Source organism: Euprymna scolopes, chromosome 37, assembly GCF_053919585.1.
Source record: "Euprymna scolopes isolate OS-2025 chromosome 37, ASM5391958v1, whole genome shotgun sequence".
Taxonomy (NCBI): Eukaryota; Metazoa; Mollusca; class Cephalopoda; order Sepiida; family Sepiolidae; genus Euprymna; species Euprymna scolopes.
Genome location: NC_136518.1, coordinates 12,599,883 through 12,613,346, shown reverse-complemented (window position 1 = coordinate 12,613,346; position 13,464 = coordinate 12,599,883). Strand labels below are relative to the sequence as shown.

At 36.5% G+C, this 13,464-nt stretch overlaps 1 protein-coding gene across 1 annotated transcript in view; it reads left to right on the top strand.

Moving 5' to 3' along the window:
• The window catches only part of LOC145261090 (septin-2A-like), a 507,588-nt gene that overhangs the window by 252,287 nt on the left and 241,837 nt on the right, over positions 1-13,464 (top strand). The gene's annotated exons all lie outside the window — the stretch shown is intronic.

The window sequence follows — 13,464 nt, the reverse complement described above, 5'->3', positions numbered from 1 at the left end:
AAAAGTGTTTTAATTTACCGATTAAGAAGTTAAGTGACAGGTGCGTGAACTTAATGAGGTCAAACATCACGCCAGTCTCTGCGTTTCCCACAAGATGTTGGGGAAAACCAGCTCTCCATGAATAGGAGAGTGTCCAAATGAATAGCAGTTGTCTGATATAATGAATTTGCCCCGCATTGATCAAAACCTCATTGCTCTTCTGGACGTCCCTGGCTGAGTGCTAGGGGGCCTGTTTTGCTATGAGTTCAGTTTCGCTTTTGCCTTTGCTGGACATCCACAAAAAATGCACTCACACACACACACACACACACACATACACATGTGCACACACACACACACATACACATGTGCACACACACACACATTTTCGCTTTTATGTAATAGATTATATTTTATATTAGTGTTTATGTAGAAAATTTTTTTTTTTTTTTATTACATTTTCACCCCAAACAAGATTGCCACTTTGGTGTAGGGGGCTACTATCAGGGGCAACAACTACCGGGGTACTATGTAGGGATTTGGGCAGCAAGATGTCGGTTCACGTTACACTTGAACTTCTGCACGTCAGTACTGTTGGGGAAGCAGGGACCCGGAATGGAATTCCAAAGTCTGGCGGTTCTGGGGAAGAAACTATTGAAGTAGAAAGATCTTTTACATCTAGGGATCTCTACAGTGTGGGGGTGGGATTTCTTCATATTTTAAAGAGAAAAAAAATGTCCTCTCATGATGACACTCTCAATACTTTCTCACACCTGAGGTTATTCTCTATATCTACAGATGTTGTTGTCATATTTGGGATGGTGAATCTGTGTCCCATTTGAGAGGTTTTGATAAAGTGCAGAAATATATGTGTAATTTGATTGACTCCCACCTTTTTTTCTTCTCTGCAACCTCTCTCTCACAGACGTGATGTAGCTAGTCTCACTCTTTTTTTATAAACACTATTATGGTATTTGTTCTTCAGAATTGTCTGATCTATTCCCTGCTTCCTTTGTTTCAGCTCGTTTGACTAATCTAGTAGTCTTTAATCAATTGACTGTTTTGAAACCTCATTGTAATACAGCTTCTTATTCTGGTAACTTTTGATCTATTCCCTGCTTCATTTGTTTCAGCAAGTTTAACTCCTTTGTCTAGTGGTCTTCATCTATCTCTGCATTAATCTTTTGTTCTTGTTAGCTCCCTACATGAAGTGGCTTCATGCCTTGTCTGGAGCAATTTCTATTCATGCTCTTCATAACTAAAATTTGGATTTTAATAAACAATGCTCATATTCATAATGGAAGTGGATTGGGTCTCAACTGGATGAAATTAGATTTCCCGATCCCAAACGGACTTCCTCCCAGGCATTTCTCATGTTTCACCAAATAATAAAGTTCAGTGTTTGTCATTTCCTGATGTCTGAGGCTTTGTTAAAAACGGAAATCTAAAATAGGAATCGACTATTTTTGTCGTTCTCTGCAACCATGCTTCACCGTATGCTGAATAAATGTTTTTTTCTTGTTGTTTTTTTTTAAAAACATTTTTCCTCTTTGGTGATTTTATTTAGAAGCTGGGGGATAATTATAGGATAATTATAGGATAATTATAGGACATAGATTAATAAAAGAACTTAGATAAACACTGGGAGTGGACTCAGTTTAGCTAAAATACTCCTGATCTGAAATGGAACACATACATCAAATCCGTTTCCAAGGCCGCTAGAAAAATGGTGGGATCTTTCTATCGATCCAGTAGATATCTCACTGCTGAAGCAATTCTCTATCTACATAAGAGCCAGGTACGTCCAAGGATGGAGTACTGTTGCTACATCTGGGCAGGAGCTGCTAGAAAGGACTTATCCTGCCTTGATAGAGTTCAAAATAGATATCACAGCCTCATAGAAGATGTCCTTTTCTCTTCCTTGCAACCTCTTTCTCACAGAAGAGATGTTGCGAGTTTGTATCTGCTTTATCGTTATTTTCATGGCAAGTGCTCAACTGAGCTTCAATCTATGCTCCCTCCTCACGAAACTTTCACAATAAACACCCGTCTAACTGAAAACACTATCAATAATTTTCCCCACTCCTTATGTGTGCCTAAATCTAAATGTAGATTCCATGAACAAAGCTTCTTTCTTTTCTGCACACCTGTGGAACTGTCTTCCGTTTTCCTGCTTTCCATCTGACTACAATATGGTCATCTTCAAGTCCAATGCAAACAAGTTATTGATGAGCCATTTCACTTAAGTTAACAAATTTACCAAATTTCCATTACTAACGATTGCTATATTATCTAATTGACTACTGTACACTCTTTAATCCTTATCCTTGAGTGGCCTTTGGGCCTGGATAAGTGGTGTTGCCTATGTATAAAAAAAAAAAAAAAGGAAGTCACTAAACATGAAACGAAATGTGAAACCATATAGAAATGATGTTGCCGAGGGGAGTAAAAGGTGATAAAACCCATCAACCGTGCAACTAAGAATATTAGACACAGAGGCAAAAAGAGAAAAGGCAATAGCAAGATGAAGAATGACAAAAAGCGGAAGTATGTTCGGACACGACGAATCGCCTTTTATTTTCGAAAAAAAAAAAAAGAAAGAAGTGGAAATGGTCAATTTGAAAAGGTCTGGAGATTGTGGTCAGTCCAAATAAATCCGGATCAGCTCGACGTCGGTGAGCATTGGAAGGTGGGCGTCAGCGGGTTGCTGAGCTTGACATCAGTGGGATCTAGAAGAGCATCAGCGGACTGCTGAGTTGGACATCAGTGGATTCTGGAAGATGAGCACAGGGTCAGTTTATAATGGGATACCCTCTCATGTTTTCTTTACTCTTCCCCCTACCACCTGATCCTGTCACCTCAACTGTTCTACGTCTACTAACCCAAGAACTTCCAGTCATTCTATATTCATTACCTTCGGTTGAATGTCTGTTTTATGTGCTGGCATGTGATGGATGGCTTTAAGAAATTAACTTCCGAGCTAATCTCTACCCAGGTCTTTATTTATCCCTCTTTCTCTCAAGTTCATCTTTTTCACTTCCACCTCATGTGTTTCCCTATGAACTGACACTGCTGGCTCAACTGTTCTACTTACTGACCCAAGAACTCATATTCATTCTTATAATGTGACCATACCATTGAAGTCTCCTGTTCTGCACACATCTCCCTATATTGCTTAGATTTAATCTTCCTCTGAGGTCATCAGATCTAAGGCAGTCTTTAACATGAACATAGCACATTCATTGTATCATTCTCATGTGATTTCTACCCATGCAACACATGTCCTCCACCCTCACTGGCAATGGTCTCATGGCTGTACATCATTACATTGTACACATATTTGGTAGACTCTTCCCTTAGTCAACAGTGGTAACTCTCTGCTGGCTAGTAATGGTGGGAGTTTCTATGAACTTACTCCATGCACTTCTAATTTTTGTAATTACAGTAGCACCTGCTCCTCCTTGTGCTTCTATACTGTCACCCAGGTAAAATATTTCTGAACAACCTCAATAATTTTGCCATCTGTTGTGGCCTTGCAGACCGGTTAGAATCAAGACAAATATACGGTATAATTAACAATAAGTGTATTAGCAAAGGTATGCTGCCACATCTGAGCAGAAGCTGTCAGCGCCCCCTATCCAATCTTGATAGAGTTCAAAACTGGCTTCGAAACCAAGTGATGCCCTTTTCTCTTCCCTGCAATCTTTTTCCCACAGAAGAGACATTGTGCACCTATCACTGCTCTAGCATTATTTTCCTGACAAGTGCTCGACAGTACTCCAATTTATGGTTCCCCTTTGCTGAACTTTCACAAAAAAAATTACTCGACTAGCTACAACCACTATAAACGATTTCTCCCCTCCCCCCCCACTCTCTATCTGTGCCTTAATCTAAACACAGATTCCATGAACAAAGCTGCTTTCCCAGAACTACCCACCTGTGGAACACTGTTCCGCTTTCCTGCTTCCTTGTTGAATACAACATGGTAGCCATCAAATCTAATGTAAACTAGTTCTTGTTCAACCGTCCCTATAAATATTCATATTCTACCCAAGTTACACCATTAATGATTGCTACACTACCACTTTACATTCATTAATCCTTATCCTCGAATGGCCTTCAGACCTTGATAAGTAAAAAAAAAAAAAAATGTTACAGAAGTACACATCATGATTCTGGGGCTGTAACTGCCATGAATCACTACCGGTAATTACTTTCTTCTTACTACAGGGAAATGTGATACAATGTTTGAATGTGGGCAATGTGGAGCCAATGCTCCAAAGAAGAAACATTCTAGCCTTTTAAAAATTGCCTGAGCAGCCCTGTCAGTATTCCCTCATAAGGACGCATCAGACAGTGAGCAATAAACTTATTCCACCCAAACGACAGGAGGCAAGGCCTGGAAAGTGAACCTCCTAAGACTACCCAGAATGGTGCCTCAGTCCGCCAGACAAAAGGCCACTGAAATACCCAGTTTCTGCCAGACTGATTGTCGAGAACCCAACACCAAATGGAGGGGATCGTTACCCAATAATGTGTTAGATGTAACTACAGGGTGAAACGATAAAGTTGTCGCCATAAAAAAAAAAACACACTACAGCTTTTACTTATCTTCTCAGATGCGTGCTATCATAAAAAAATCTAGACACCTTAAAAGCATGTGGACCCGATCTCATCTCAGCTATGCTATTAAAAAAATGCTCCGTTGAGGTTGCTCCAGTCCTCTCCAAACTATACAACAAATGCCTTAACGAATCTTGCTTTCCTGACTGTTGGAAAACTGCTTCTGTGGTACCGGTTTACAAGAATTCTAGTGAAACAACTAACCCATTAAATTATCCCCCCATTAGCTTCCTCCTGTCTTTTTTGCAAAAATGTTTGAGTCCATAATTAACCAAGCTTTAGTCCATCACCTTACAGCTGCTAAACTTCTGACTGACCAACAATATGGATTTAGACAAGTCCGTTCTACAACGGATATCCTAACTGTAATCTCTGAACGTATATACCATACACTGGACAAAGTAGGTGAGGGTAGAGCGGTAGCCCTGGATATATCTAAGGCCTTTGACAGGGTATGTCGCGGGCTATAGAAAACTAAATTTTATATCGTTTGGGTCGTTGAATATTTGTACCTCCACTTCTGTTTTCATTGTTTAATTATTCGGTGCTTGTTAAGATAGTCCTTAATTGTCATATCGAAAATAGGGCAAATGTGTAGCTGAGCGGCGTAAATTATTTGATAGACAAAAAATTATAAAAATTATTTATTTTTTATATAAAATACATTATAAGACCCTATAAAACCAGAAAAAAAATCATTTTTATTATTTTTTTCATCATTTTTATTAGACTAAATGTACGATATTCGAGGTCGCCATATTGCTTTTAAAATTTGGCCTTTCTAAGATTTAACAGATTGGCCTTTTTAAGGCCAAATTTGGCCTTTTTTTACCCTTTTTAATGGAACCATATTTTTGGCCGCCATATTTTTTGTAATGAAAGAGCGTAAAAAAGGCCTAATTTGACCTTAAAAGGGCCAATCTGTCAAACTTTAGAAAGGATAAATTTAGAAAGGCTAAATTTTAAAAGCAGGCCTTGAATGTCGAACATTTAGTCTAATAAAAAAATGATGAAAATATAATAAAAATGAAATCTTTTCTGGTTTTATTTCAGCTTTTCGGGCTAATAATGTGTTTTATATAAAAAATAGTTTTTATAATTTTTTGTTTGACAAATAATTTACGCCGCTAAACTACACATTTACTGAAAATAGTAACATTACAAAAATACGAGAATTCATCGAGTAGAAAGTTATTTATAGTTAAAAGTAATTTTTTTACAGAAAATTGGATAAAATCGCATTTTTCTTAGACGTTATGAAGTAGATGATGAAGAGTTCACACATAGGGGACATAACACGAAACGAAAAATTTAGATTATATCGTAATGGCTTCCGACATTTGTATCCTATAGCGATAGACTTTTTTTTTACTAAAACGTTTTTAGTTAAAATACAACAGCAGTAATTGCCTTTCTCGATGAATTTTCGTAATTTTTGTATATATTACTATTTTCGACATGACAATTAAGTACGTAATATTGTTTTTGCTTAAAACGACACATTTTGTAAATGTCGACTATATCTTAACAAGCACTAATTATTCTACACTTTCGTCGATCGATAAAAAATTAAAAAAAAAAAACCCATAAAAAACAATGTCGGCATTTGTTTACGTTTTGAGACATCAAAGAAAATAATTTCTCGTGTAAATTGAAGTTGGTTATCCTCAACTTTCGCGTGTATTCGTTTACTTCTGTTTTCTACTGACCCTTCTACTTCACGATGAATGTTTTAATGCCCTGGAAAAGTCTCTTCTGATTAATGATTCCCAGTTTTAAAATAAGCAAACGAATTTGGCTATTTATTTATTTGTTTATTTATTTATTTTTAGAATAACAGACTATTTTTAAACTGGTAAAAGAGACTTTTCCAGGCAATTGAAATTGGTTATCCTCAAGTTCCGCGTGTCATTGTTTACTTCCCTTTTCCACTGGCCGTTCTACTTCACGATGAATGCCCTGGAAAAGTCCATTCTGATTAATGTTTACCAGTTTAAAAATAAACGAACGACCTTGTCTGTTTTTTTTTCTTTTCTTTTTTTAAAGAATGATAGAATATCTTAAAAACTGGTAAAAATCAATTAGAAGGGGCTTTTCCAGGTAATTCATCGTAAAGCAGGACGGTCGTCAGCAGAAAACACAACAGTACAGTACAGTGTAAATAAAGACGCGAAACGTGAGGAAAAGTTATACAATATACTGACAAATCAAATAATTTTCTTCACATGTGGTATTAAAGTAAAAGAGAAAATGGTTTTTTGCCGGCGCCTCTGTCGTATTAAAGAACTCGTTAATTGGAACGACGTGATTTATTTGTCTTTCTTTTAAGGTGAAATTCGCGCGCTTTTCTCACGCCTCTTTTCTTTTTCTAACCCGCCATTTTCTTGGTGATTTATTTAAATTTCCCCCCTCTTTCTTTTTAATCTATCCCTATTCATTATTATTCTTTCTTATCTTTAACCTCCTCAACCTTTGTAATTAAGCTCTCATTTCCATAAATGGATTTCCACCCTCCGTCTATCTTCCTGTGTTTCTTTATTTTCTTTTATTTCTTTTTAAAGCCCCCTCATTCTTCCTGATGTTTTTATTTATTTATTTATCTTTCCCTCTTTATTTATTTTTCATTTTTTTTTATTTTTTTATTTATATATGGTATAATCACGTTGACACTACACCGGTTCCCGTTGGATCACCGAAGTTAAGCAACGTTGAACCTGATCAGTACAAAACTGGGTGACCATTTAGGAATTCCATGTCAGTCGTCTCTAGCACTTCTTGCCACTGCACTCAAGCAGTGCCGATTCAGGAGATGTATGGTTATGCATTTCGCAACCCTTGCTTCACTATTACTCGCACAGCTATCCTTACAACGGGTATCTATTGTCTCTTGAGACTGAACGGAGACGTCAATCGATTTTTCTCTTTCTTTTTTCCCGTCTGCATTAATCTCCCATTCTTTGTAATTAGACACTCTCTCCCCCTAACTCCCCATCTCTCACTTTTTCCTCAATCTTCCACATCTCTCTATATCCTTCTCCCCACTCTCTCTTCCCCAATTTCTCCTACTGTTTCTCTTTCTAAACCTTTCTTTCTCGCTCTCTTTTTCTTTTTTTTTCTCTTAGTCTCCCTCCCTTTCTCTTTCTTCTCTCACCCTTTCTCTTTTAATTTATTTGTTTCTTTTTCTTTTCTTTTTTTTTACTCCTCATTGTTTGTTTTTTTATATTTTTTTTTACTCCTCATTGTTTGTTTTTTTATATATTTTTTTACTCCTCATTGTTTGTTTTTTTATATTTTTTTTTACTCCTCATTGTTTGTTTTTTTATATTTTTTTTTACTCCTCATTGTTTGTTTTTTTATATTTTTTTTACTCCTCATTGTTTGTTTTTTTATATTTTTTTTACTCCTCATTGTTTGTTTTTTTATATTTTTTTTTACTCCTCATTGTTTGTTTTTTATATTTTTTTTACTCCTCATTGTTTGTTTTTTTATATTTTTTTTACTCCTCATTGTTTGTTTTTTTATATTTTTTTTTACTCCTCATTGTTTGTTTTTTTATATTTTTTTTACTCCTCATTGTTTGTTTTTTTATATTTTTTTTACTCCTCATTGTTTGTTTTTTTATATTTTTTTTTACTCCTCATTGTTTGTTTTTTTATATTTTTTTTTACTCCTCATTGTTTGTTTTTTTATATTTTTTTTACTCCTCATTGTTTGTTTTTTTATATTTTTTTTACTCCTCATTGTTTGTTTTTTTATATTTTTTTTACTCCTCATTGTTTGTTTTTTTATATTTTTTTTACTCCTCATTGTTTGTTTTTTTATATATTTTTTTTACTCCTCATTGTTTGTTTTTTTATATTTTTTTTACTCCTCATTGTTTGTTTTTTAATATTTTTTTTTACTCCTCATTGTTTGTTTTTTTATATTTTTTTTACTCCTCATTGTTTGTTTTTTTATATTTTTTTTTACTCCTCATTGTTTGTTTTTTTTATATATTTTTTTACTCCTCATTGTTTGTTTTTTTATATATTTTTTTACTCCTCATTGTTTGTTTTTTTATATTTTTTTTACTCCTCATTGTTTGTTTTTTTATATTTTTTTTTACTCCTCATTGTTTGTTTTTTTTATATTTTTTTTTACTCCTCATTGTTTGTTTTTTTATATATTTTTTTACTCCTCATTGTTTGTTTTTTTTATATTCTTTTTATCCCCGTCTTTCTAAGTTTCACCCTTTATCGTTTTATTTACATACTAGCGGGGGTACCCGGCGTTGCCTGGGTGTGTTGTGGTGATGTAGTAAGGGTGGGAATAAAAGGCAACTTGGTGGGGTGGGGGAACAAGAGGGTGGAGAGAGGTGTTAAAAAAAGTGGTAGTAGGCTCGAACCCGTAACATGAAGGCGGGAAAGAAGGTGAGATTTAAAAAAAAAAAAAAAAAAAATATGGTAGTAGGCTCGAACCCGTAATGCGAAGGAGGAAAAGAAGGTGAAAAAAAAAGTAACACGTTAGCTGATGTCGCCATCGCACAAGCAGAAGTTGCGTGCGTCGAATTTAAGCATAGGCAATCGAACGTGCGATGACTTAAATGCTTGATATTTATTTGCTTCCCCACGAAAGTAAATTAGACACAAGGTCGTTTTTAATGGGGGGGGGGGCTCAGTATAACCCCTCAAAAAAACAGTAATTGTCTCAGCATGAATGATTTCCCCTGCATTGACCGATAACCAATTAACTTAAGTGAAGCATCAATCCCGACCTGAAGGCCAAGAAATGCTTTGCCGCTTTTTCAAACAGTTTCGCTTTATACGAAAAAGCCAAACAAACAGCCAAGATAACACCATGATGGGAATTTTGTTTTAAGCGATCAAAAAAAGATAGCGACGGTGTCCGTTTGCGAATCTGAGATATTATAATCTGGGAAGTATGCGAAAACTTCTTGTGGAATCTAACTGATGCAAAAATCCTTTCCCGGACATACACAAACGCGAGCGCCCATATTTTGCCTTTTATACATTAGACTAGCCTGGGTACCTGGCGTTGCCCGGGTGTTTGGAAGTGTGTGTTGAGCAAAAAAAAAAAAAAAAAAAGTAGCAGGCAGGCAGGCTTGAACCCGTACCGCGAAGGAGGAAAAACAAACTTGATGTCTTTGCCATTGCATCCATCACCAAACCAGAAGTGGCGATGGTTTAAATTAAGGCTAGTCAAGCGAAAAGAGGCAATGACTTTCGAAAATATCAGCAAAAAAACGACCCCTCCCTGTAGAAAAGTGTCCAGTTGAGGGTGAAGGAATTAATGTTTTTAGCTAATTTTTTTAATATTTGTTGTCCAGAGAGTCGAGCTTCAAAACGATACTGATCTGGTGGAAATCCGTCACCTCTGTCGAAAGTTTTAGGCAGACATACATACATTTAAGCAGACAGGTGAGATTTATATTGTAGACTAACGGCGGTGCCGGGTGTTTGGAGATGTGTGTTGAGCAAAAAAAAAAAAAATAAATAAAAAATAAAAGTGGTAGTAGGCAGGCAGGCTTGAACCCATGATGCGAAGGCGGAAAAGAAAGTTAAAGAAAACCTGTCGTCTTACCGCTACGCCATGACGCGACAGGAAGTGAAAAGCGTTCTAATTTAGCGCTGATAATCAAAAAAACTGACTTGCAGAAATAAATAGTTAAGTGAAGTAGGCGCAGAAATGAATGTCTGACGTTTTGACGTTTTATTTATTTGTTTCCCCACGTTGTTCAGGAAAACCAGCTCTCCGCAAAAAAGGGGGAACTCTGGCAGTGTCCAAATGAACAGCAATTGTCTGATATGAAGGGTTTCCTCCATCACATTGATCAGAGCTGATTGCCTTCAAGACGTCCCAGCCGGGAAGGCCAGTCGGACGCCTTTGCTTTGACCAGTTTCGCTTTATTCATTCAAAAAAGACAAACACGTGAAAGGACGGGACGGAGGGAATTTTTTAAAAGTCGATCAAAATAAAGACAGAGACAACGTCCATTTTCGAATCGGAGATATTATATTCTAGGGAGTATGAGGAAAGTTCTCTGTAAACGTAACGGACGCGAGAAGCCTGTTGAAAAAAAGTCTTTCTTGGACATACAAAAACACTCGTGGTCGTTTTGCCTTTTGTATATAAAGATTAGACTAGCGGGAGTACCCAGCACTACCCAGGTGTGTTGCGGTGGTGTAGTAAGGATGGGAATAAAAGGCAGCTCGATGGGGGGGGGACAACAAGAGGGTGGAGAGAGGTGTTAAAAAAAGTGGTAATAAGTTTGAACCCGTGATGCGAAGGAGGGAAAAAAGGTGAAAAAATTGTAACGCGTTAGCCGATGTTGCCATCGCGCAAGTAGAAGTTGCGTGCGTCGAATTTAAGCATAGTCAATCGAACGTACAATCTTCCTCACGAAACCAAATTAGACACAAGGTCGTTTTTAATGTGGGGGGGGGGAATAGTAATTGTCTCAGTATGAAGAGTTTCCCCTACATTTGACCGAGGGCCAATTAACTGAAGCATCAGAATTCCCGGCTCGAAGGCCAAGCTTCCCACTTTGTTTTGCCGCTTTTTTTTTAACAGTTTCGCTTTATACGAAAAAGCCAAACAAACACTCGAGACGACGCCACAATGGGAATTTTGTTTAACTCGATCAAAAAAAATGATTGAGACGATGTCCGTTTGCGAATGCGAGATATTACGATCTGGAAGGTATGGGAAAAATTCTCGCGGAATCTAATTGACGCGAGAACCACAACGCAAAAAGCCTTTCTCCAACATACACAAACGCTCGTGCCCATTTTGCCTTTTATATATTAGAAGAAGAAGAAGGAGAAAAAGAAGAAGAAGAAAAAGAAAAAGAAGTATTTCCGTATCTTTTACTTTTCCTTCTTTCCTTCTTTCTCCACTTTCTCATCTATCTTCCTTGTCTTTTTCTTTCTTCTTTTATTATTTGCTCTTTTTTAATGATCCTCATTATTTCATAGTGACCTAGTTTTTTTTTTTTGGGGGGGGGGGGTCCCCGACAAAAGGAGGGTGGACCTGTAAATTCACCCTTGTCTGTTCGTCCGTTTGTCTGTCCGCACTTTTGTCTTTTGAATTGTTGAAAATTTTGGAAATTAAACATGATATAAGTAAAAAAGTAACAACGGATTTTCCGGGAAAACTCCGGTTGCCCACCTACGGGTGCCTTTCAGGTTAAAATGGCTAAAATTGACACTTTTGTGCTTATTAAAAAAAAATTGATGCCTTGAATTTTTATAAAACTTCCTGAAAATTTGTAACTAACTGATTTCTATAGAATTTTGTTTGTGTATACTTCGTGATAATTGTTGTGTGTACCTCAGCGGTTCTTTTAGGGCTAATAAAAACAGTCCACTTTGGAAACTATTTTATGATATTTGTCCTAAATTTTCTGTGTATGTCTATTTAGCAGTTTTGCATGGTGCTGAACTCAAATTTAAATATGTTAAGGCCTTGGGGACTTTCGGGGCTAAATGTGTGTGTGGGGTGGCAGTGGGGTGGGGTTAAATGATGAACTTGGTCATTTTTTTTTTTTTTTTTGCATGGTGCAGAACTCAAATTTACATAAAACTGCACCGTTTGTTCATTTTCACAAGGATTTGACATCCCCTGGGGACTTTTGGGGCTAAATGAGGCAGGGGGGCAAATGCTGAACTTAGTCATTTTTTATACCTCGTTCACTGTGCACTCACGGGGGACCATGTATGCTTCACTTGTTTTTATTTTTATTCTTTTTACTATTACCTACATACATGCTACCCTTCTGATTTGCTCACATATTGTACCTACTTTTAATATTTCTTAATGATTTTGAACCAAATTATTATATTTCTTCATACTCATTTCATATCTAAATGTTATCAAGTCAGTTTTTATCTATATTTTTATTTTGTATAATTTTGGTCATTCTCTCCTGATGAGAAGCATTTAGCTTCGAAATGTCATGATCTAAAGAGCTTTCTTTTTTTCCTAATTTTCCCCTTTTAATTTTCCTTATTGTTCTGTTATAACAAAGTTATAGATAACTTTTATTCCTCATCTTTCATTTAATATATATATATATATATATATGATGATTGCAACGTCTTCTCAGACGAGTGCCACTCCCTCAGACACTTAAAGTCCATAAGCCCAAAAATGACTTCCATCGCCACAGGACCATTTTAATAGACAAATGCCTGAGAGAGTATCTATACACAGATGATGTTACAGAGTCTTAGCTTTGTACGACAGCTAAGTCTCTGTCTGGGTTCAAAATGTTGAGATCCAGCAACAAGCAAGAACAAGATAGCCAGCAACAAGTTAAACTGCAGACCAGCTTAATACGGGTACTGGTCTCCCGCTTTGTTTTTTTAAATCAGAGATTTGCTTCTCCTAGAAAGGTTGCCTTCACTACGGCTTACGGGAGCCCTCTCCACCCCAACACATATATACACACACACACAAATATACACGGTGCTAGTTGGCCGTTGACCCCGAAAAAGGGTTCATTCGCCCTTTGGAAGGTCTTGTTTTTAATCCTGTCTGGTGGGGGAACCAGTTTAGTCGCCGGTGACCCGACCATGAGGCAGATGGTACTGGGTTACATGGTACCAGTAGCATATGACATGACCTGACATATATATATATATATATATATATATATATATATATATATATATATATATATATAACACCCCACCCATTCTTTCGGATTACCCGCTCTTTTTTCGTTCATTCATTTTGTAAAACAATTTTCCTTTCTCGTTTTTTTTATTTATGCTTTTCTTTCCATTCTTTTAAAAAGACATTCTTTAGAATCAGCCCTTCCTCCCCTCACTCTCTTATACTCCCTCTATAATTTTCTTTCTA